The sequence below is a fragment of the Apium graveolens genome, chromosome 8 (genome assembly GCF_009905375.1).
Source record: "Apium graveolens cultivar Ventura chromosome 8, ASM990537v1, whole genome shotgun sequence".
NCBI classification, from domain to species: Eukaryota; Viridiplantae; Streptophyta; class Magnoliopsida; order Apiales; family Apiaceae; genus Apium; species Apium graveolens.
In genome coordinates this window covers 184,651,200-184,677,185 of record NC_133654.1, presented here as the reverse complement: position 1 = coordinate 184,677,185, position 25,986 = coordinate 184,651,200, and the positions used below count along the sequence as shown (strand labels likewise).

The 25,986-nt window shown below is 34.3% G+C and overlaps 1 non-coding gene across 1 annotated transcript; it reads left to right on the top strand.

Moving 5' to 3' along the window:
• The first annotated feature begins 2,364 nt into the window (after positions 1–2,364).
• LOC141681989 (small nucleolar RNA R71) lies at positions 2,365–2,471 on the top strand. The gene has a single exon (XR_012559394.1). It is a non-coding gene; the product is annotated as a small nucleolar RNA R71 (small nucleolar RNA).
• Positions 2,472–25,986: the final 23,515 nt, after the last annotated feature.

Genomic DNA, 25,986 nt, shown 5'->3' with positions numbered 1-25,986 from the left:
CAACTAAACATGCAATATGAATCTATATGAATCTATATGGACACACACACTACTAATCCTTACATTATCACCCCCAAACTTAAAATTTTCAATATCCTCATTGAAGGTAATAATAAGGATTTCAGGCATACCTAATTAGCAGGAGAGTCACCCTCTTCGGGTGGAGGATCAGGTGGCCAATCAACCTTACCACCAGTGTCTCGGAAATAGTTCCCAAAGCCTGTGTCAAATCTGTAGCAAAATGATGGTGAATGTCGCGCATGGCCTCCATACGCCTAATTACTCGCCTGTACTACTCATCACCAATACCAGTCCTATCAACTACCTGCTGCACATGAGAAGAACCCTCTGTAGGCACTTGAGGATCCGTTCGGCTACCCTCTACATCATCAAAGATATATCCCAACGCCTTGTCAGGGGGTGCACCTAAGAATAAATAACTCAAGTGATCTGGAAGTGGGTGAAGCTCAAGTATAGAAACATCTTCAATAGACGGCTCGAGATGCTCTTGAGAAATTTTCAGCTCTGCTAAACCAAGAGAATCAAATGGCATATCTAACTTCCTCTTCCACGGAGGTGCATTCAAAACCAACAGTTGCTCTGCTCCTTCCTTGTCATCAATAACTGATTTCCTTATTAAGGATCTCTCTAAGGTCTCTGACTTTGGCAATTGCTCAAGTTTTAAATTCATGACAGAGTCTACCCACTCTACTTTAAAGCACTCCTCTTTAGCTGTGGGTAAAATTTATTTCCTTGAACATATTAAAAGTGACCTTTTGATCGTGAACTTTCATCGAAAGCTCTCCTTTTTGCACATCGATCATAGTTCGGCCTGTAGCCAAGAATGGTCTTCCCAAGATAATGGGAATCTTCTTATCTTCCTCGAAATCAAGAATTACAAAGTCAGCAGGAAAGATGAGTTTATCCACCTTGACCAAGACATCCTTCACTATACCTCATGGATAAGCGATGGAACGATCAGCTAGTTGCAATGACATGTATGTTGGTTTCGGATCAGGCAGACCAAACTTCTTGAAGATAGATAAGGGAATCAGATTGATGCTAGCTCCTAAATCACATAAACACTTGTTGAACGACAAGTTTCCGATGGTGCAAAGAATAGTGAACCTTTCAGGATCTTTAAGCTTCGGAGGCAACTTCTGTTGCAGCACATCACTGCATTCCTCCGTTAGAGGAACGGTCTCTAAGTCATCGAGCTTCACTTTCTGAGAGAGAATACCTTTCATAAACCTCGCATAGCTAGACATCTGTTCAAGAGCTTCAGCGAAAGGTATAATGATATGAAGTTTCTTGAACACCTCCAAAAACTTCTCAAACAGCTTATCCGGCTTTTTCTTCTGCAGCCTCTTAGGAAAAGGAGGTGGTGGATAGATCTGTTTCTCCCCTGTATTACCCTCAGGAAGAGTGTGTTCCACAGTAGTCTTCCTTGGTTCCACCTCTGCTTCCTTCTGCACTTCTTCTTCAGCCACAACTGCATTTTCTGAAACTTGAGATTTTTCAGGCTCTTCGTCTTGCTGAATTTTGGGGCTTGCGACCTTTCCAGACCTTAAGTTGATGGTGTTCACCTGTTCTTCAACTTCCCACTTGCCAGGATTTGTTTCTGTATCACTAGGAAGCGTTCCTGGTGGTCGATTCAATAAGGCATTAGCAATTTGCCCTATTTGGTTCTCCAGAGTCTTAATAGAAATAGCCTGGCTTTGGCATATAAGAGCCTGATTTTTGCACATAAGTCTCAACTCCTCCAATTCAGATTTTTCATTCGAAGATAGACCTGCATCATGATTTTGTTGTTGAATTTGGAATTTTTGTTTTGGTGCAATTTGTTGCTGAAAACCAGGAGGGTTGAATAGCTTATTTCCAAACTGCTCGAACGACTGTTGCATCGCATTCTGATTGTTGTTCCAGCTGAAGTTAGGATGATTCCAGTTGTCAGGATAATAAGTGGCAGGAACTGGCTACTGCGATCTCTAAAAGTTGCTCACAAACTGAGCTGAGTCACTAGATATAGCGCATTGCTCTATCGCATACGGACCTGCACACAGCTCACAAACACTGGTTATCTACTTAACACCATAGTTAGCCAGATAATCGATCTTCATAGACAACGTCTTCAGTTGAGCAGTGATAGCCGTAGCTGTATCCACTTCAAGAACTCCTGCTACCTTGCCCTGTGGAAATCTCTGGGTTGGATACTGATATTCATTAGCAACCATCAGTTCAATTAGATCATAAGCTTCCTCATAGCTCTTTGCCCATAATGCTCCGCCTGCTGCTGTATCGAGCATGGGTCTGGAATGTGCTCCCAACCCATTGTAAAAATAATTGATGATCATCCAATCAGGAATTCCATGATGAGGACACTTCCTAAGCATCTCCTTGTAGCGCTCCCAAGCTTCACATAGCGATTCTCCCGTTTACTGCGCAAATTGAGTAATAGCATTCCTGAGTGCAGCTGTCTTCGACATAGGGAAGAATTTAGTAAGAAACTTCTGAGCAAGATCTTCCCAAGTAGTAATCGAACCAGCTGGTAGAGAGTGTAACCATCTCTTAGCCTTGTCCCTCAGAGAGAATGGGAACGGTCTCAGCTTCACAACATCTTCAGAAACACCGTTGAACTTGAAGGTGTCGCGGATCTCAATGAAATCCCTAATATGCATATTGGGATCTTCCGTTGGAGAGCCCCCAAACTGGATTGAATTCTGCACCCATTGAATTATGCCAGGCTTGATCTCAAAGGTATTAGCTGTGGTAGCTGGCCTGACAATGCTAGATTGAATGTCATTAATCTTGGGCTGAGAAAAATCCATCAAGGCTTTCGTTCGTGCTGCTGGATCTCCCATTGTAATGAGTACCTGAAACACAAATAAAAAAACTGTGAAAGTAAAAGAATCTGAGTCAGTGAACTTTAACGACCACTGATGACAAGCACATAAACTAAAAATTAACACCGAGTCCCCGGCAGCGGTGCCAAAAACTTGTTAAGGCGAAACACGCGCTAATATTCACGCAAGTATACGCGTTCGCAAGTAGTATAAGATATAAATCAGATTCGTTCCCACATAGACTAGTTTAGGTTAAGTTCAATTTATGCACCTATACAATAATGTATGGTTATTTCTCAATGCTAAGATAAATAACAAATTAGGTTTTATTAAACTAAGAGATTATACTAAATAACATTAACTAAGAGAATTGAGGTTGAATTACTATATATGACAAATATGGGATTCTAACTTCATTAAATACTTCATTCAATAGCCTTTTCGTTCTTAACCTTAGCATGTGATGGTGATGACACTAATCAGATAACACGAAACTGATAAATGCCAACTTTCGTTGCACGAGTACCATTCTACCAGACATCCATAAAAGAGATAGAAGCTGAATATGCATCAATTATATTGAGACCCTATATGTCTATAGAATTTGACAACATAACTGTTTAAGCACAAGTTATCCATGATGATTACATAGGGCAAATAAAACGGTTAGAGTTACCCACTAATCATGCATACAATACATGAACCTATGCTAGCATGGCAAGTATTTAAACCTCTATATTCATTGTCGCTTCAATAGAGATTAACACGCTATCTTATATGTTAGCTACGCATATAAGACGAATAAACACAACCAATACTAGGATATCATACAATCACCACATACCAAGATATCAAAATAATTAACTATTGAAATCCATATGTAAATCCGCTAGAATCCCATGATAACGATTAGCCTATAATTTAACTCATCGTCACCACGGGTTCCAATGAAAACATGGTATAAATAAGGTCTTAATAAACTGAATAATAATCAAGCACTAATAAACGAGATCTAGGTTCAACAAGAATGAAAATGAGCATCCAAAGTTACTACTAATTCAAAGAATCACAAGTTGAAAACAAGATCTTCTTTTTCGGAGTTGTTTTATGCTTCTAGGTCTTCTCCTTGGTATCCCAATCTTCCCGGATGATGAAAACCCTTTTTTTTTAAGTATATATACACCCTAGTGGACCTGGACCCTTAAAATCGTCAAATTCCACTCAAAAAAGGTTTTTTCAGCGAAATCAGTGACCAGCCGCGCCTCAGGCGGCCGCCTCAGCTCTCCGGGCGGGCGCGTCAGCTCCCAAGCGGCCGCCCCACATCCCAGGCGGGCGCCTGGAGTCTGTCTAGAATAAATTCTGATGAATCTTGTTTTGGCCATAACTTGAGTTATACTCGTCAGAATTAGGCGATTCAACTGCCCACGCGAAGCTAACGAGATTCTATACAACTTGACAATGGCCTAGGCTTCCAATTATGATCACGTTTTATCATATTTCCTTTAAAAGCTCTTTTCTTCATTTAACTGATACCTGAAATGCAATAACACAAAAACACATCAAAATACCAACAACTTGAGTCCAAAATACCAATTTAAGCTTGTAATGAACCATTCCAAGTGGATATAAAATTCACTTATCACTTACTTCCTGAATGTTGGGCAAGTAATCAAATTCTTTTATCAAATTAGCAACTTCGTTGCGCCAAAAATATACCACGGAGCCGGATCCCTTAGGTTTTGAGCAAGTATTTAAATCCCCTTCGAAAGGAAAATCTTAACTTTGAAAATGAGTTTTTAGATCCGATCTAACTTTTAAAATCATTTTGAAGACTCGAAAATATTTTTAAGAATGTTTGGAGTAATAATGATTTATTAAAATAAATCATTCCCGATATATTAGAAAATATCTGAATATTATTATTTAAATAATATTCCCATAAAGGATAATCTTTACAACAATAAACGAAGTAGAAGTTTTAAAAATCATACTTGAAACAAATAATAAATAACAAAAGGTATACTTATACGAAAGTAAGATCTTTATTTGAATAATCGAAAATAAGTTTGATTATTATTTAAAATTATTGAATATACCTTATTCAATTAATAGTTACAAAAAACTATATAAAATATATTCAGGAACCTCGCCTCCCGGTTTTAGGAAAATATTCAACTTTAGGTTCCCTATACTAAGGGTATACGCAAATAATGCCTATCTCTAGCATATGTATTATGCAGTTTATAATAATTGAATCGGTAATGAAATATCAAGATTATGAAACAGGCATGCATATATATATCATATCAACATGCTTCAATATATCTCAAGACTTGCTAATAACAAGCATGCACTTATCTCAAGATAATGCATCAATATATTTATATCACAACAACAGTATAACGGGTAGAAAACTTGCATGGGCGACCGAGGGTGGTAATAGGTCTGGTGTGAGTCCGGTAACCTATAAACAACATATAAGCCGGAATTAAACCACGGTCTCTTAAGAAACTAGATTCCATCCACTTAGACCCTAACGTTCGCTTTTGCGCTTAACAATTTTTATAAGTCGCTCGAGTACCCTCGGTTCCACCATTTTTATAAAATTAACCAATTAAATTTTTAAGGCGACTCTTTCGCGAGTACTCTTACAACTGACTAATTAACCTTACATTATTGTTTCGTACTCCAATTAGTCTATTAAGGGACTTAAACAAGGTTTCAAAGTTAAGCGAGGGGTAAAGGTTCGTTCACGAAACGCTGGAACTTAAAATGGTCATTTCTCCTAAACCGTACATCGGATCTAAGCGAACCACATATCAAAACGAAGCTTATGACACGACCTAGCTAAAAATGGCAAAGGTCAGCATATTACAGTGAGTTCACGGGTTATGAAGCTAAGCACAAAAATAGTCTAAGGTAAATCGGGCTTTACGACGACTATGTTTACGCGATTCCAAAAATAATTACCACTCTAAATCCTCACCAATTCACCCACAACCACCAACATAACAATATTCAACCATAATACTACAAACCCAGTCCCAAAATCCAAATTTTACCAATTTATCCAACAAATCAAAGACCCAATATTCAAAACCAATACAAATCCACTAAAACTACTTATAATCAAAGATCAAGCCTTAATACTAACAATGCTTCAATAAAACTTAATGGAATCATAAAATCAAATCTAGGGTTTGAAGTTTATACCTTCCTTAGATACTTAAACCACTAACAAGAGATTGTAATCCTTAAGAGAGTCTTGATCTATGTTTATCATGTTCAAACTTGCAAAGGAGTTCAAGAAATGAGTTAGAACTTTTGGAGTTACAATTAGTCCGATTGAAAGAACTGTAAAAGTGAGTGTCTTACCATGCTTATTTTGTTAGTGTTTTTTCCCTAGAGACAACACTATTATTATGAAATATTTGGATTATTAATTATGATTATATGGATTATTCTTTAGTAATTTATTATATCTTTATTATCTGCGATAAGATGTTAGATTATTAAATGCCCTTGTAATATAATATATAAATCTATACCTCTAAGTACGTGACTTAGAAATGAGATTATGAGAATAATATTGATATTCCTAAAGGTCCCTAGTCAAGTATTATTGTTAAGGGACGATAATAAATACATTGAGACTAATGTGTTTGTTGGATGATGATCACATCTCATTGATCATAGGTATGGTGATACTAAAGTCAAAACACAGGCACATGTATTAAATACATGGTGCTGGATTGACCCGTTGTGAGATACCACATTTTTAAAGTGTCATAAGTTAATCTCACAGTGATAATGATGTATTGGTCCTTTGACCCGAAATAATTATATTTCTATACGAGAATTAATATACTTTGATACTATTGAAAGCTATCCTTGACCGGGTAATAATAAAAGTAGACATTGGGTACATTATGAATCGTAAGGGAAATATGAATGATCTAGATGGGATTTAGCCCTCCTTTATTAAAGGAGTGATATTATTGGCCTCTTGATTGAGTAAGACTATAAAATGCATGGCCGTGCTCAAATATTGATTTATTTAATAGTTTATTCATTGATCAAGGAAAGAAGGATTGAACATTAACAGAGGATGACACAATGCATGCCTCGAGTTTGATCTATAATATAAAGCTAAAGGGATTATATTACATTGTACAGTATTCACGAAAGGTTTAATTATCACCGATTTAATTATTATTACTTGGGTAATAATGATGTATTACTAGATGCCGCTCATTGTTTATAATTTAAAATTAGATTTAAAATTGTTGCGAACGTAATAATAACCTAAAAGTCGCACAAAGAATGATAGGAGGATTATTTAATTTAAATTCAGATTTAAATTAAATGTAAATAATTTGAATTATTTGTTATTAATTAAGTGTGACTTAATTAATTAAATAAATATGAAAGTAAAATTTAATATTAAATCCAAAATAAAGTTATTGGATGATTAAGTGAGACTTAATAATATAATAATTAGAATTTCGAATTTAATAATAATAATAACTCTAAAATTCAGTTTAGGGTTGGATGCCCATTAACTCTTGCCTATATACTATCTCTTTCTAATAGAATTAGGGTTACACGTTTTATTTGATAAAACATAAACCCTAGCAACTTGAAGAGAGATAGAGAGAGCAAAAAGGCGGCCTCAAGAACGTGCTAGTACACACCCATCCTCCGAGCGATCATTCGTGTGGATACCTTCAAGGCGTAGATCGTGCCAGCGACGAGCTACGTGGTGATCATTCAAGACCTCCATCTTTCCATTAACGTAAAGCTTCTTAAGGTAAAACATCTATCCTCCGTAATTATCCGTTCATTATACATAGATCCTGCGGTAGGGATTCGAATTTTTTTTTCGTTGCATTTTTATGCTCGAATCCCTAATATATTTGGACGAGACTTATGAACAAGAGTTGTAGGCCATCTCAATAGCTTTCCAACGAGCTATAGAACATAATATTTGAGTGAGAATTGAAGGAGATAGAGCAGTTTGAAGTTGTTGCCTTTGTTTTGGCCGAGAGCAATATTGAAGAAATGAGAAATGAAAATGCTTGTTTGATTGCCTTGGATTTGTGTGGTGTTTTGTTGCTTGATTAACAACTAACCTTAGTTTCGCTATAGTTTAAATACTTGGCTAGAATTCATTCTTGACAAATATCTAATTAACCATGCTTATTTCACCTTGATCATGTCATCTTGCTACCACTTGTCCACACCTTTTGGTTTGATGATGTCATAATCCTTGGCTTCTTGTACAAGCTTGTCTCTTGGTCGCTTATTTGTTTTACGGTTCACTTATCTCTCATTCTCGTTTAAATGTTTGAGAGATCAGATCCGGGACCTCATTACTTGGGCTTCCCTAACCCTTTCCTAATATTTTATATTCCTTTAATAATCCTCTCGTAAAATCCTTGAATTTAAATTATTCTAATCATGTTACCTTGTCCTCAATTTTTTCGGTATCTGGTGAATTTTCAGGAAAAATCAAAGTGCCCGAATTCAAATTCTGACGACCTTTACATATACTCATTTACTTTATGGAATACTAATACGATCTTAGAATTTCTGTAACAGTACTCCTCTATAGTGTGGTCTGATAATTTTCCTTAATCAGCAAAAAGTTACCATTCATCAGGGTTTCAAAAATTTCCAAAAATTGGGGTTATTACAATTCCGGCCGCGAACCTCAAATCTTTGTTAACCAAATTCCTCCGTCCACATGTAACATATCTAAAAAGAATATATGATCCTAATCCAAAATATATTTATTTTAATATGAATTAATACAGACAAAATTATATCTTATCCATTCAGGTCGACATTTTTTATGTAACTCTGACAAAAAGTAACCCAATTTTAATAGATTCAAAACCTAAACTGATATCTGACCAAAAAAGATAACCAAACTGATAGGTTTATCCAGATCTCAGGTTCACTTGTTAGCCTGTGTTTCTGCTACTTTGAGGAGGGTTCCAAACCCAACATGTATAATACATACTGGATTAGTCCCCGGTGTAAAAACCCAAATTTTTGACATCGGAAAAAGACCTTTATGAATAGTAACCTTGCGGTTTTAATAAAAGTTTTTGCGACCACACCATACACGAGTTTTTAATTTAAGATTTCAAGTTGATATTTTGATTACACGTACCAAATGAGTGTATGTAAAAGCCATTCCTTTTGGGAGAAAATGAACTTTGTAAAACCACCTTATCTTACGGACTATCGAGGAATACGAGAATCAAATTACAATTAAGAATTTAGAATTCTACGAATTAAAATCCAAGTACAAGATTTCAAAGCATAAAGGATTTATAAGAAATGATTTATCCCGAGAATCACTTACGAAAAATTATTATGAAAATGAATAAACGACCAAACGAATATGTAAGTGAATAAATAAATGAACCAAGGCCATAAAAATCCCATCCAAATTAATTAGCAATAAATTATCCAAGCTAGCTAATTAAATTAAAAATTAAGTAAAAGATAACATTTCTTAAATTAAAAATTCATGTTTTATAATAAAATGCCTAGTCAAGTGTGGTGTGCAAGCTAATACCTAGGTTTGAATAAGAAGCATCTTGTTGAACACACCTTATACGTACACAATACATATCACAAATATCATTCAATACTTCCAAAGGAAGCCAAATCAATCGACTTTTTTTTTTCTCTCTCTCTCTCTCTCTCTTCAAGAACACCAAATTTTTACCAAACCTCTTTCATATCATGGGTAAGTCACGAACCAAATTTCAAGCCCATCCATGAAGTTTTCAATTTTATAAAAATGTTTGAAGTTGAGGGTGAATAGTAACTCCGAAAATCACTAACTTGTTTTCTTGATTTTTCATGGAAGTTTAAGGCTCTTAAAGCTAGACCAAGGCTTCATCAAGGATCTTAGGACTTATATTAAGTATTAACAAGCTTCAAGGAAGGTATAAAGATCATCCACCCTTTGATTTACTTGAGTTATAAGATTGAGTTTGAGTTATGTTCAAGTACATGTTGGTTCATTGAGTTTGGATTGTAAAAAGTTGGTTTTTGATGGTTAATTGTTATGGATTGATTTTGGTGATGATTTAATATATTTTAGGGACTTATATATTTTAAGAAATATGAAGGAATTGGTGTTTGAGTCGTTGTCAATGGAATTAACGTAGTTTAAATCGGGAATCGTTACGCGTATAGCCGTAGTAATATCCGTTTATATTTAGGACTATTTTAAGCAAGAAATACAAACTATAAATTTAATATCTTTACACACCACTGGAAAAGGATGTAAATTTATTTTTTTCTAGTTTTCAACCATATAAAGATCGTACCAAGATGATTTACGGATTAGGAGAAAAGTTCGTTTTAGTGAACGTAGTCGAGAAAACTAAACTGCTACCTAGTGCTGACTTTGAGGGTATAATTGAGGCTTTTAATAATTGTTTAAAATCATAAAACTTGGTCAATAACTTACTGATACAGTGTGGAAGACCTATTTAAAATTTGAGCAAAATATGTTAATTTTTCAATTTTATAAAAATGTCGGAGCCGAGGTCGCGCAAGGAGGGATCGCCAAGAACACCTACTTCCATTAAACTGCCACTTCGGGATTTTCACCTCAGTGACCAGAAAACCATTTTCGCATAAAGTGTTCTCAATTTTTTCTAGATCGCGCACACGAAAACGGTGCATCAATTGAGTTAACGGTTTGAGAGATATCAATGTTTTAGTGAAAGTAGTTTGAATAGTAAAACTCCGTAGTTGACCGATTGTTTGAAATGCTTTTCAACTAATTAAATTAATTTTATAAAAATGAAACTTTTATGATAAATATTAAAAACACTCAAGAAGCTCCTCGAGATTGTTTCGTATTAAAATATTAATTTTACGATTTATTAAAAATGTTAGAGTGCGAGCGCGTAATAGTAACATTCGGTAAAGTCAGCTCTAGAAGACTACTTTGACCGTCTTTTTCGACCAATGATTGATACTTATTTCGAGTCGGTCTAATATTGAAAATTATGAAGTACTAAACTTATTAGATATATAAGTTAGTGATGAGAGTAAAAATACTGATTAAGATTATGATATTTGTTGAATAGAAAACCCGGAACGAGAGGAAGTCGGGAAAGTATCTTGGACTTCAGACAAGTTTTCAAACCCTACCTTTTAAAACTGTTGTGTTGTGTTTGTTTTCAAATAAATGCTATATACATAATGTTGTATTATGATATTTTATGAATTCTGATATATAATATCATACGATATGTTAATGATTTTGGTATATGAATATTACCGAATTTCAATTAATAACGCTAGAGAGTAGCGTTGTATATATGATGAGTATATTTTAGACCGGGGATCGGTCAGTATAATTTGATGAAAATCCGGAAGTATTTCTGAGGTGTTTTATTTAATAATATTAACGCTATAGTAGAACGTGATGTATAAGTTATAAGACCAAGAGTCAGTCAGTTTTTATAAAGTATAAACTCGGGAATCATCCTAGAGATGTTTTGGACGATCAAAAGTCCGTATTTATTTTATTCCGAGTGACTTAATGTCCACTTGCGAAGTATTAAATACCTCGAATTTATTTAAAACGATTTCCAAATATCGTATTCCCTTAACTATATTTAATCACTCGAACAATGAATATTATTTCAGATATTCATTTTAAATAGGAGAAGTATACTCCAACAATTATTTGTTTTAAACTCGATTACTTATATCTATTAAAGATTACTCTAATTATTTAAACGTAAATTAGTTGAGGAATATTATTTTAAATATTCTTTTAAAATATAATTATTTGAGGTCTAATTATATAATAATTATTATTTAATTATTAAAATTTTATTTAATGATTTAATATGATTTAAAATCATAAAACATATTCTAAAATACTCCTGAATTTCAGAAAATCATTCGAATACTTTCAGATCGTCGATGAATATATCTCGAATTATTTTAAATATTTAAACATAATTTCAAAGGAAACTTTCCCCTTATTTATTTATCTATTGACAACGGTCAACTCACATTATCTTAGTACTTTCTCCGAAAATTCTCGGAAGTACATATATATACATATATGAGACAAACGGTTCCTATCATCAAGTAAAATGCTTGGGGAACTTCGATATAGTTCGATATTCCAAGTACATGATAGGATTCTTAAAGGGACATAGGAGGGGTAGAGATTCAATACTTCGTGGACTGGGGAGACTGCTATTTTAACTTTCCGTATGAGAAGGTACCATGTGTACTGAAGGACATACGAAGTACGCAAAACATACCCGGGTAGAATGGGGAAGCATATAAAGCCCGAATGTGGCTTGGGTGACAACCAGGATGTTAGAAAGTCATTCATCTACATGTAGAGAATGATACCGTTATACGAGTGATCATCGTATCTCGGGGGCTCCGGTGAAGGTCCTATTCTTCCAATTGGAATTGTGATGCAATACCATAACCCAAGCCTAGGTTCTGGGTTTACCATTCAGGTATTTTCAGGATAATAAGTTAACAAGAGAATTGTTTTCGAAAGAAGGTGTGTATCACCAATAAAATTCTTTGAATAAAATACGTATCCTTGTACGGATTAATAAAATTTCCTTTAATAGTCTTTTCATACTGTCGATTATTATGGACGAGCATTATTGCTCACTCTTACTTTCTTTTAAATGTCACAACACAACAGATTATCAGTATGTCGGTGTGGGACTTAGTCGCTTGTAGTATTGGGGAGAATCCCTGGCAGCTTTGTCTCAGGTGGGCCAGAGTATCAGATAGGTATAAGATATCAGTCGTAATTATTATAACTTCATGTAGAGGCTATGAATAATTGTTTGAGATACTGTAAAGTACATTTGAGTTTTAATAATAGATGATACTTGTTGTACGTCGTTTCCAAGTGTGACGCCCTCCAAACCCGGGTCAGAAGTTTGGGGCTTACAACACACACACAATATATAAACCTGTATATAAAATATTATATGCATTGAACCTTCTTCACATAACCACAGATCGCAACAGGTTAAAGTATGAAAACAAGCCACAATATTAACTTTTATTACATCGTACCAAATCCCAACTAATTCAACTTACAATGGCTAAGGATATCGTACCTATAATCTTACATAACTCATTTACAATATAAAGCTCCTGTTAGCTCGATCCAACTCAACCGGAAACCCTATCTCGCACACTGGACATGGAATCCTCGTTACCAATAATTTCCTTTTTAACTGTTGAAAACATAAAAAGATTTGCAAGAGTGAGTTAACTAGCTCAGCAAGTAATAATATCAAAAATTGAGGTTAAACAATCACCAATTGAAATGATTCAGAAGAATCAAGTTTCTGAATAAGTAACGATTAGAATTAAATATTCACTTTTTATTTTAAAAACCAAGGTTAGGCTTCTGATCAGTCACGCACTAACCCCGAGCAAGGCTTCCAGCTTTGCTCTATATACTAGATCCAAGTCACGCATTGGCCTATTATGACCATGAATCTGGTCCGACCACGAATCTGGTCCACATTTATAAAACCATCCAATTCTAAAATAATTCAATATGATAACCAATATAAATCAATAAGCTGAATTATAAACAACATTTATCTTGAAGAATAGGGTGATTCATAACACCATGAAGGCATAACTGGGAATTCAAAAAGATTGGCTTTTAATCAAGGAAAGAATAAGAAAGTAGAAGACCAAGGGTTCAAGGGTTCCAAGAATTAATCTTCTGTTAACAAGGAATGAGGATTGGTATGTTAAGAAATTCAATATCAGAATCAGTATGTGGTAGATATGTATTTGTGGAGTAGTATCGTATGTGTATGGCTCGTATCTGGGAATTCAACAATCAATGATTTATGAAGAATGAGGCTTAAGGCTCAAGATCAATAAGAATCAGGGTTCAAGGTTAAATAGTTTAAAATGCTTGCAATATAAAACACGAGTTATTTTTAATAATAGCGACATGTTATGAAACAGTCCGAAAATATTTGCAATATATCTTGAAGAAGGTTCATAAGTACTTGCCTTATCACCGATGATTTCCAACTTTACTTGTACCCATTTAACAGTTTTACTTTTCCATCACTTTCCTTCTTTTTCTACGCCTTGCCTATATTCATCAATTACTTGCTTTCTTTTTTTTTTCTACACTTCAGTTCTATTTACTGATCACTGGCCTTTTTTTTATGCGTCACTTACTCTGTTAGGCATCACAAGTATCTATCAATACTCAATCTCATATCATTTTAATCATCACATAGACGTCATAAGCTTTTATCTACCCTTCGTTTCACCCGAATCCGATTTACGGATTGGAAGTTATGACTGAAACAATCAAACAATAACCACGTAGGCATATAACACATCAATCAGATAGCACGTAGCACGTAGCACGCAAGATATTCAATCAAAATAATTTTTCAAAGAAGATTCGGGGTCAAAATGATTTTCCAGGTATTTAATACGAATTTTTGAGCATTTTTCGGAATTTGAACGGGACTCCGAATCATTTTAAATAGGGTTCGAACACTCGAATCTGGCTTTAAAATAATTTTATAATAATTAGCGAGCCTTGAAAATAATTTTAAATAATATTTTGAAGCTCGAAACTATTTTTCGGAATTTTTAAATCCAAATAAATAATTAAATCTAATTAAATAATCAATTAAAATTAATTAATAACTAATTAAATTAATTAATCAATTAATATTTAAATTAATTGACTAATTAAATAATTAATTATCAAATAAAATTAATTAATTAATTAAGATTTATTTTTAAATTAAAAGTAATTTTCAGAAATTAAATAATGGATTTTTTTGGAAATTTTAAAATAATAAAAACAATTTCTGAAAATAAATTATAAACAGAAATATCATTTTTGAAAATAAATAAAACTGAAATCATATTTTTGTAAAATTTTAAAACATGGGTACTGATTTTGAAATTTGGGGGAAGGTTGAGGGGCTAAACAATAATTTGCCATATTCACCTTCCTCGTTCCTAACTCCGGCCGGCGCCGCTCGGATTACTGATTTTGAAATTTGGGGGAAGGTTAGGAAGTAGTTTTCGGAACAGTTTCGGGTTATAAAAACGTAAAACGGTTGAAGTTGGACGATTCCCGACTTTATAAAATAATTTTGTAATTATTCAGAAAATAATTAATAAATTCATAAATCAATATAAAAAACATATAACAGTCCAAAAATTACCAGAAAAATACCGTAATTATCTATATTTTATTCTGGTTATAATAAAATTAACATACTTATACTTTATCATATAAGCATCCACATATCCACACCAATCATCAGATAATTCACCAAAATCACATAATAATCATATACAAATTATTTATTGATAAAAATAGTTACACTCGATATCCCGGATATTACATCCTTCCCCCTTAAAAAGGATTATGTCCTCATAATCATACTAAGGATCAGATAATGATACATTCAAGTATCTCACTTTCATTTTCTCGGGTTGATCCCTTAACCTTATAATTTCTCATAAACTTTCACTCGCAGCATCAATCATTACTTAATAGCCTCTTGCTGACATCATATTCTATCGGTTACTCATATAACTCAACTCAAGTCTCCATTTTATATATAATAGAGCTAAATTACTCTTCCTGAATATACACATATACATACCCTATGAATCTGCTAAACGTGTGGCGGTGAAACCAACTTACTTACACTTACCCTGACTATTTTACTGTCTCAAAAGGACCAGCATAATGCTTACTAATTATCTTTTCTTTATAATTCTAGTAATTCGTGCTCATGAACGTTTGCAATAGCTACTGGTTATTGAACCCCATTCCCACATGTTTCTCTATTCAATTAACTTAGTTCATAATTGCTTCCAATCGCATTCCAGAATCTTTAATCGTTCTTTTAATTCTCTCATCCATCTGCAAATGATATACTGAAACCATGGCGTATTCGATTTCTAACGTTCTCGAAATTACTCCAGAGTTAAGAATTAACGAGAAAATCTTAATTGAATATGACCGACGCACAAACTTATTACCAAATCTTATTTTCCTTGAATCACAATCGAGTATATTCATCGAGCGAAGATCTCTTACCCTTTTGAAGAAAGTACACTAACATGGAGGCATCATCGACATATTTTTAACCCATATTACCATTTATTTTGGTTCTAAGGAGTTCTCATACGAAACCGACTGCAATGCTTTCCTTGACGTCTAGTCACATATAACGTTTATTCTTTCCTTGTGCCATATTATCAGAAAGTCTTCTTTGTCATCTCGGTCTTGTATCATATTTTTGGAGTAGCCTGAATCCCTTGAGTTATCGATGTTTAGCCAAATTTCTATCCTTTAGTTCCGCCTTATTTAATGCCCATTCATCTAAGAGTGGTATATACTATTTCGGCTCGACACAATTCATCGTATTCTGAATGCCCCTGTCAAATCTCATATCAAACAATATTGATCATTTACAATAAATTTTCGGATCTGCTGACGTGCCATAATTTCTTCAAGCAACAACTAACCCACTTATTGGATAACCTGTTTATTAATTAAAGAAAATGATTAGGTTTGGAATAACCTATCAATAATGATGCAATTAACGCTTTCCTCACATTTAGTTCTCAGGTGATTTCACTATGACGTCTCCTGACGAAAAGTATCAATCTAGCCTTTGATGTCCTACCTTAATTCTTGGGTAGATATAATATTTATTTACGTTTTCCCCCATTTTCTCTTCACGGCTGGTCACTAGATATTTCCCTTTAGCCTTCGGTACTTGATCGTACTCCAGGGATGCATTCCCTATCTCAATTTGCAAATGTTTCCTAAAATTTTCACCTTACTTCTGTCTTTCATATTACCCATATCTTACCTATATCCTGGCATCTTATAAAGTTTCTTTATCACCCTTTGATTCCACTTCCTCTCCTACTTCTGTTCTTCATTCTCATAGCCCATTCAAAACCGAACTCTTGACATTAATACTCATTTTGCTGTCATATCAAATTAGATATTAATACAAACTTTAATGCTCACAGCATCCCATTCTGAAGTAAACATCAATCATCTGTATTAACACCACTTTCGATATTTAACAATAACCTAAGTATCAACATCAATCGGAAACTGAATTAAAACTGTATCTCACACTTTATCCAAAACAGAAATACTTGACAAATCATTTATTGTATGATTATCACAACAATTTAGATACAAGAAGTCCTTTGATAAAACTTTGTTGCAGATGATAAAATTTCCTTGACTGTCTAATAAAATCCATATTGTTGTAGTTATTAATCTCTGCTTTATTCCATCTCATTTCTTCCTTTCTTCTTGTTGCTTTATCTTAAATCTTTAGGTCTTGAAAACATTCTTCTCACTTGTCCATACAAATAACTTTTTATTTCTTTTGTCTTTTACAAAGGCATATTCATCCAAGTAAAGCCTCATGCACTTGCAGCAACTTCTGAATTCTACTGGTGTCCATACCTTTTCCAAATTCTTCATTGCTTTGATTTCGGATTTGAAAGTCACATCAAAATTTGACTTAATCTAATTGGAATAGATTTCCATCTAACTGGCCATTAATTGATAAAATTAACCAATTAACTTACTTAATTGATCAATTGCACCAAGTGATGACTAGCTAAACGAAATCAAAGACCAATTATATATAGTCGGATTGGCTGTAACAATCTCTTTCAAGAACCGAGATCATAATTGTTTGGAGTATCAAAATGAATATCAATAACACACGGAAGTATACTTTCTATCTTTAAAAGAAGGGTAATTTCTGAAAATTTGGGTAGCATCCCCTTTATATTATTGACTACTAGTCGGGCTCAAGCCGACAACAACAATCAATCAAGCAACCTATAGTCACTCAAACGAATAACAATCAACCTTCAAATATACCAATCCACTGCCACTTTCTAAACTCATTATGTCACCACCGCATATAATACTAACCAGTACAACCCATATTTTAGTTCAACCTAGGATTATAGCGAAAATTCTGATGATACCATGTCCTTTCTCATATCTTCTAATTATAACAGAATATCAATACTGAGTATAATTATAAATTATTCTAGAATTCTTCTAGTTCATGTTTCAAATCAAGCTCTCTACTTAACAATTCATCCATCCTTAGCAATATACACTTGTTCTCATTAATTAACTTGTTCAACTTCTGATGACCAACACCTCGTCTCAACCAACACTCTTATAATCTTGTGAATGAGTTCATTTGGTTTTAAAGCTTCGCATCTTAAAAATTGTTGCAGTCAAACCACCATACCTTCATCTCCCCTTATGTCTTTCCATATTGAACCTTCTTTGCCGACCCAGCTACAAGTATTAATTTTACCACAACTCACTTACTTGAATTGGAAAGCCCAACCATCCCTTGATGAACACACTTAAAGTTTATTCGTAACTAGCATTTCTTCGATCTTGAATCTTCATGACAAATATTTCCCACATGATTGAGGTATGCTTTATTTTCACAACGTGTTAATCGATTATCTGGTTATTATTAAGGATTTCTTCATTCGTCTCCGTTGTCCAATCGATCATTTGCCTCATCTGATATATGTAGCTTTACTTTCTTGTTTTCTCTAGTTAATTTACCTCATACGATTTGCTAATTACTCCAATTCACGCCAAAATTTCATACTTGCAACGTATCATGTATACAGATTTCCACCTGTGATTTAATGTCCTCGCAATAATCCCGTTATCGGCATAATGATTCTTTTCTACACGTAAATGTTCACCATTCTCCGGCTTGCAATTGTCCACACTTATTAAGTAACTCCATCTGCTACACGGGTTCATTTCACTTCCTTTTTTAAACATTCAAAGGATAGACCATACACGAGAAGGAATTTGTGTATTTGATTCTGATTGGAAATTTTCTGTAAAGGATAAGAGTACAAGAAAACAATCGGAAGAATTCATGAATAAACAAATCATGATTGAAGAAGAAAGAATGAATAATGATTTAAATAAGAATAAGACTACCATATTAGTACTCAAGATGGCCAGTCTTTCATACCATATGGCACACAACACATGATTAGGTGGCGTCCCACCAGACTCTTTGTCATTTTAACAAAGCGTTACACCATAACACTGCTTGTCCAAATTAGAAAACACTATTTTGAAGAAGGAACGATTTGAAAAAGATTCAACAATTTTCTGGTCACCTTATAGAGCTGATCATGAAAGAAGTTCATACTTTACTTGAAATTTATAAGAATACATAGGATTATAGGAAATAATGATATCATTATTCGCCATCCACATTTTATCTGTTTACAGCTTCGACGCTTGTTCGATCAATAGATCACATTCCGAGTCATATATTAACTTCAGAAAGTTCTCTGAATTGCCTTCTTAAATCGATCATTAAAATAAATTCCCTTGTACAGAGTCTTGTATCTTTTGCGCTGCACTTCCATGTTTATATACGACTTTATTTACAGTCTTACGAAATTTACACTCATAACTTCAAATTTCGCTCATGCTGCTGATCGTTCAACTTGTCGCCTCATTTGCTAATAACGTTCTTCCTTTTAAAAGTCTAGAGATTTCCTTAATATTCTTTGCTCGTACTCAGCTTATCGTGAATCGACATATTCCTCGTGCTCTAATCGTCTCAGAAATTGGATGAACAGTTTTTCCGTAATAGCGGGTCCACTTGGCCTTCTAAACGAACCATACTAATTTCTAGAACAAGAATTTGTCTGGATAATCTGAATCTTATAACAAACAAGAAACTCAAGTAGTAATTGGACAACCAAGTTTTTTTTTAAAACTTATTTTGTCAAGAAAATCTCTTTTAAAAATTGGTTTAAAATTTTGAAAATCATACACCTGGTCATCATTACTATATAAGTTGGTTATCGTTCTTTTCAACCACGACATAGTATCAAATTGGGAACATAATCTGATAAAAGCTCATTCATTTCTGTATATCCTCTATCCCTCGTTGGGTCCAATTTACCTTCATTAGTCGACAAAAATTCCAGTTACCGTTTCATATTATCTTATCCATAGCTTCTTCTCAAATCTTTCATACTGGTAATACTCCCATCATTACTTCTTACGATTACTAAGTATAATAAATCTATCCAGTAATCATCAGATCTATTTTATAACACAAGGTCAGTTTATATCACATTACTTCTATACATATCATGTTTGGTTATTACATCATTGTCTAATTTCAAGAAAACTCTCGATTTACAATCCTCTCAAATTTCTTTAAAGCTTCATCTAGCTCACTCCACAAGATAATCGTGGGTGGCATACTCATTAGTAGTTCCGTATAACCTAGTAGCAGCCATTTTCCGGCACACGCGAATCTTCTCTCTAGGTTTCTTCTCACTCTTCTTAATACCTCGTGTGTTCACCATATGCCGTAGCTCTCGAATCCATCCTCGTAGGTGCCGTTACTTCATAAGACGAGTTTTAAACGGTTGTTATAGAACAGGGTGTAGAGTAGGCAGAAAAGATGCGCGCACAACTGAATGTTCGGTAGAACTAGAATCAATATATGGGGGTTTCTCGAATAGGTAGTCTCACATCAAGATCTGAGATAATGGCTTGAAAATGTGCAATCGTCGCAGCAGGGGGTGATATGACTAACACCGATGGAAAAGTAAAGCATGAATCAGATGACAATCCTCCGACTGAATGCTCCGATTGATCAGATGATACCGAAATAAAAGAATCTGCCATTGCCGCTATCTGAAAATCGCGTCGCTAGATAAGGATCTCGAATCTCATCACGGATCACACTAAAACCTACTATTTGGTTTCACTCCACCTCTCAACGTTCTATCTTTCTATTTCCTAATCCTAATCCTAACCCTCTATCCATTCCTTACAATCTAGGCTTGTTTCAGTGACTTATAACATATAGCTCTGATATCAACCTGTGACGCCCTCCAAACCCGGGTCAGAAGTTTGGGGCTCACAACACACACACAATATATAAACCTGTATATAAAATATTATATGCATTGACCCTTCTTCACATAACCACGGATCGCAACAGGTTAAAGTATGAAAATAAGCCACAATCTTAACTTTTATTACATCGTACCAAATCCCAACTAATTTAACTTATAATGGCTATGGATATCGTACCTACAATCTTACATAACTCATTTACAATATAAATCCCCGGCTAGCTCGATCCAACTCAACCACAAACCCTAGCTCGCACACTGAAGAGGGAATCCTCGTTACCAATAATTTCCTTTTTAACTGTTGAAAACATAAAAAGATCTGCAAGAGTGAGCTAACTAGCTCAGCAAGTGATAATAAAAACAATTGAGGTTAAACAATCACCAATTGAAATGATTCAGAAGAATCAAGTTTCTGAATAAGTAACGATTAAAGTTGGTTATTCACTTTTTATTTTAAAAACCAAGGTTAGGTTGTTGATCAGTCACGCACTAACCCCGAGCAAGGCTTCCAGTTTTGCTCTATATACTGGATCCAAGGCATGCATTAGCCTATTATGACCACGAATCTGGTCCGACCACGAATCTGGTCCATATTTATAAAACCATCCAATTCTAAAATAATTTAATATGATAACCAATATAAATCAATAAGCTGAATCATAAACAACATTTATCTTGAAGCATAGGGTGATTCATAACACCATGAAGGCATAACAGAGAATTTAAAAAGATTGGCTTTCAATCAAGGAAAGAATCAGAAAGTAGAAGGCCAAGGGTTCAAGGGTTCCAAAGATTTGATCTTTTGTTAACAAGGAATATGGATTGGTATGTTAAGAAATTCAATATCAGAATCAGTATGTGGTAGATATGTATTTGTGGAGTAGTATCGTATATGTATGGCTAATATCTCGGAATTCAACAATCAATGGTTTATGAAGAATGAGGCTTGAATCAGGGTTCAAGATTAAATAGTTTAAAGCGCTTGCAATATAAAACAGGAGTTATTTTGAATAATAGCTGTAAGATATATTTGAGATGTCATGTCTAATATGATTTGTGTTTAGTTTTCAGAACTTAACAACATGACATATCAGGACTTACTGAAATCAGGACTTACTGAAGTCAGAACTTAATATCAGAACTTAAGGTGTCAGAAGATACATATCAGTACTTAAGTGCGGGAAGACTTTCAGATAAGAAATGCGGCTGATTTACAAGAGAGAAGATCTGGACTAAAATAATAGAAGATATGCATGGAAAGAGTTAGAAGACTAGAATACTTGTAGAAGATATCTGATTGATATATTTTAGGAGACAGAATTATATTCCATATCAATTAGAAGTTATCTTGTAACTGTGTACTATATAAACACAGCTTAGGGTTTACACTATATGTGTTATAATTATCGAGAAGATTATACATTGTAACCTAGCAGCTCTTAGTGATATTTGTTCATCACTGAGAGAGAACAACAGTTCATATTGTAACAGATTTTATTGAATATACTTGATCTTTGTTACATACTTGTGTTCAAATCGATTTGATTATATAAACACTATATTCAACCCCCTTCTACAGTGTTGTGTGACCTAACAAGTTGTATCAGAGCTTTTCTGTTAACACACATATAGTAAAGATCCAAATAATCATGTCTGAAGAAACACAAACCCCAGTTAAGCCCATCAAAACTCAAGAAACTCAAAACACTCAAACCCACAGTCGATATGAGACTGTTAGAGTTCCCATACTGAGACCTTCTGAGTATCCCATATGGAAAGTGAAGATGGCTATGTTTCTGGAAGCTACAGATCCAGAATACCTTGACAGAATTAATGAAGGACCATATAAGCCTACCAAGCTCTCTTTTGCAGTTTTTGATCAACCAGCAAAGTCCATACAAAAGGAGAAAGGTGATTACACAGCTAAAGACATCTCATCCATTGCCAAGGATGCAAGGGTAAAGCATTTGCTGCATAGTGCCATTGATTATGTCATATGAAACAGGGTAATTGGATACAAGACTGCAAAGGAGATATGTGATGCATTGGAGACAAGATGCCAGGGAACTGATGCAATTAAAAAGAACAGGAGGACTATACTCACTCAAGAGTATGAGCACTTTAACTCAAAAGCTGATGAGTCATTAACTGACTTATATGACAGGTTTGTCAAACTCTTGAATGATCTGTCACTGGTGGAAAAGGAATATGATCTTGAAGATTCAAATCTAAAATTCCTTTTAGCTCTTACTAAAAATTGGGATTTGAAGTCTACTACCATAAGAGACAACTATGACCTTACTGAAAATACTCTTGATGAAATTTATGGTATGCTCAAGACTTATGAACTTGAGATGGATTAAAGGAGCAAGAGGCATGGAAGAAAGTCAAGTATAGTTGCTCTTAAAGATGAGGAGGAATCTCCTAAAGTGGTTTCCTCAAAGAGGGGCAAAGGAAAGGCTCTCATCATAAAGTCTGATTCAGAGTCATCACATTCTGATGATGATGATTCAGAAACTGAAAGTTTACCTGAAATGGATGTTGATGAAGAGATGATGCAACTGTGTGCTCTTATGGTGAAGGGTATCAAAAAGATAGCCTAAATGAAATTCAGAAAGGGAAAGAAGTTTTCCAGGAAAGGTGGAAGTTCTGAAAAGAAAGGATTCAGAAAGTCTGAAGGCAAAGGAGGAAAGTCTGAAAGAGGAGACAACTCAAATGTCAAATGCTACAATTGTGGTGAAATAGGCCACATATCTCCTGACTGCAAGAAAGGAAAAAGTGACAAAGACAAGGCACTTGTCACAAAGAAGAAAAGCTGGATAGACACTTCAGATTCTAAAAATGAGGTGAACTATGCCTTGATGGCAAATGCTAATAACAGTACTAAAACTGCTGAATTAAAGGTACCTCAAATAACTTATGATTTTTATACTGATGATATTACTGAGTTGAGATTATATCTTAAAACCATGTTCATTAGTTATAGAGATCAGACTTTAACATGTGAAAGATTAACATCTGAAAATCTTGCTTTTAAAAATAGAAATGACTATTTAGAAAAGGAGTTAGTTTTTCTTCATCAAACTAAGAAAGAAAGAGATGATGTTTTGTATATTAGAGATGAGGTGTTAAAATTGAATGAATATCTAAAAGCTGACTTAGAAAAGGAAAGAGAGATTATCAGAACTTGGACTAACTCTGGCAGAACAACTCAGAATTTACTAAGTGGTGGAAACTGGAAAGAGGGCTTAGGTTATGGAGATGATAAAAGTGAGAAAGGAACTGTGAAAATTGAGCCAACTGTTGTTAAACAGATTGCTAAGCCAAAGATAAATCCTGTTAAGTTTGTATCAAAAACTGTAAAGTCTGATTCTGAAAAGATGAAAGAGTCTAGGACAGAAGTCAAAGAAAAGTCAACTTCTGACAAAGTAAAACAGGATAAACCAGCTGAAGTTAACATAAGCTTAATGACAAAGAAAAAACTTAAGCATAAGCTAAAAGATATTAGAAATGTGAACAAGGTAAAAGAAGCTAGGAAAAATAGGAATGGAAAGGAAGGTGTGAATAAAAGCAATAATTATATGCCTATTCCTAATGCTCCTAGAAAGAAATGTTATAACTGTGGAAACTCTAACCATCATGCTTCTTTTTGCAGGAAAAATAAAGATATAAACTCTTTAGCTCCTAGATTAGGAGTTAAGAGTCAGTCTGTTAGGTTTAAGCCACAAAATCCTTGTTTTCATTGTGGTAGTATATGGCATTCCATTTATACTTGTAAGGAATATCATAGTTTGTACTATGATTATTATCAAATAAAACCTTCTTTGAAGAAAGTTAGTATTATTCCTTCTAGTGTAAAGTCTGATGCAAAGTCTGATATAAATTATGATAAACATCATGTTAGCATAAACTCTGAAATTTAATCCGCTGCAAATGCTAACAAACTTAAAAAGGCCAAAGGATCCAAGCAAGTCTAGGTCCTTAAAACTAACCAATAGTGGTCTTTGTGATTGCAGGGCAACAAGAAAAACATCCTAGTTCTGGACAGTGGATGTTCAGGACATATGACTGGAAATAAAGCCCTGCTATCAGAATTTGTTGAGAAAGCTGGCCCATGAGTTTCTAATGGAGATGGAAACATGGGAAAAACTCTGAGATATGGCAATATCAATCTTTGTAATGTCATCATTGAAATAATAGCTCTTGTCCCAGGACTTAAACATAATCTGCTAAGTGTGAGTCAAATCTGTGACAGATGTTATTATGTGGATTTCTTTGAAGAACACTGTGAAGTTGTAAGTAATTCTACAGGCAAAGTAGTTCTGAAAGGTTACGGGTATGGTAACATTTATGAAGCCAGACTTTCAACAAATTCTGATGGTTCTGCAATCTATCTGTTGAGTAGAGCACCAATTGAAGAAAGCTGGAATTGGCACAAAAGACTCTCTCATTTAAATTTTAACAACATAAATGAGCTATTAGAGAAAGATCTTGTGAGATGACTGCCAAATCAGTATTTGCTCCTGATGGCCTTTGTGATTCATGTCAAAAGGAAAAACAAAGAAAATCTTCATTCAAGAGCAAAACTGAATCCTCAATTCTTGAGCCTTATCACTTACTGCATGTTGATCTATTTGGTCCAGTAAATGTCAAGTCAATTGCAAAGAATAGATATGCTATGGTTATAGTGGATGAGTTCACAAGATACAATTGGGTGTATTTCTTGCACAAGAAGAATGAAACTGCATCTACTCTAACTGATCATGTCAGACAGCTGGATAAATTGGTCAAAGATTCTGTTAAAATCATAAGGAGTGATAATGGCACTGAGTTTAAGAATTCAATCATGGAAGAGTTCTGCAAAGAGCATGGAATTAAGCAGGAATTTTCTGCACCTGGAACTCCACAACAAAATGGAGTTGTAGAAAGAAAGAACATGATCTCATTGAAACTGCACGAACTATGCTTTATGAAGCAAAGTTGCCAACCTACTTTTGGGCTAAAGCTGTGCAGGCTGCTTGTTTTACACAGAATGCTACACTGATAAACAAGCATGGAAAAACACCAAATGAGATGGTGAAAAAAAAGAAGCCAAATCTGAAATACT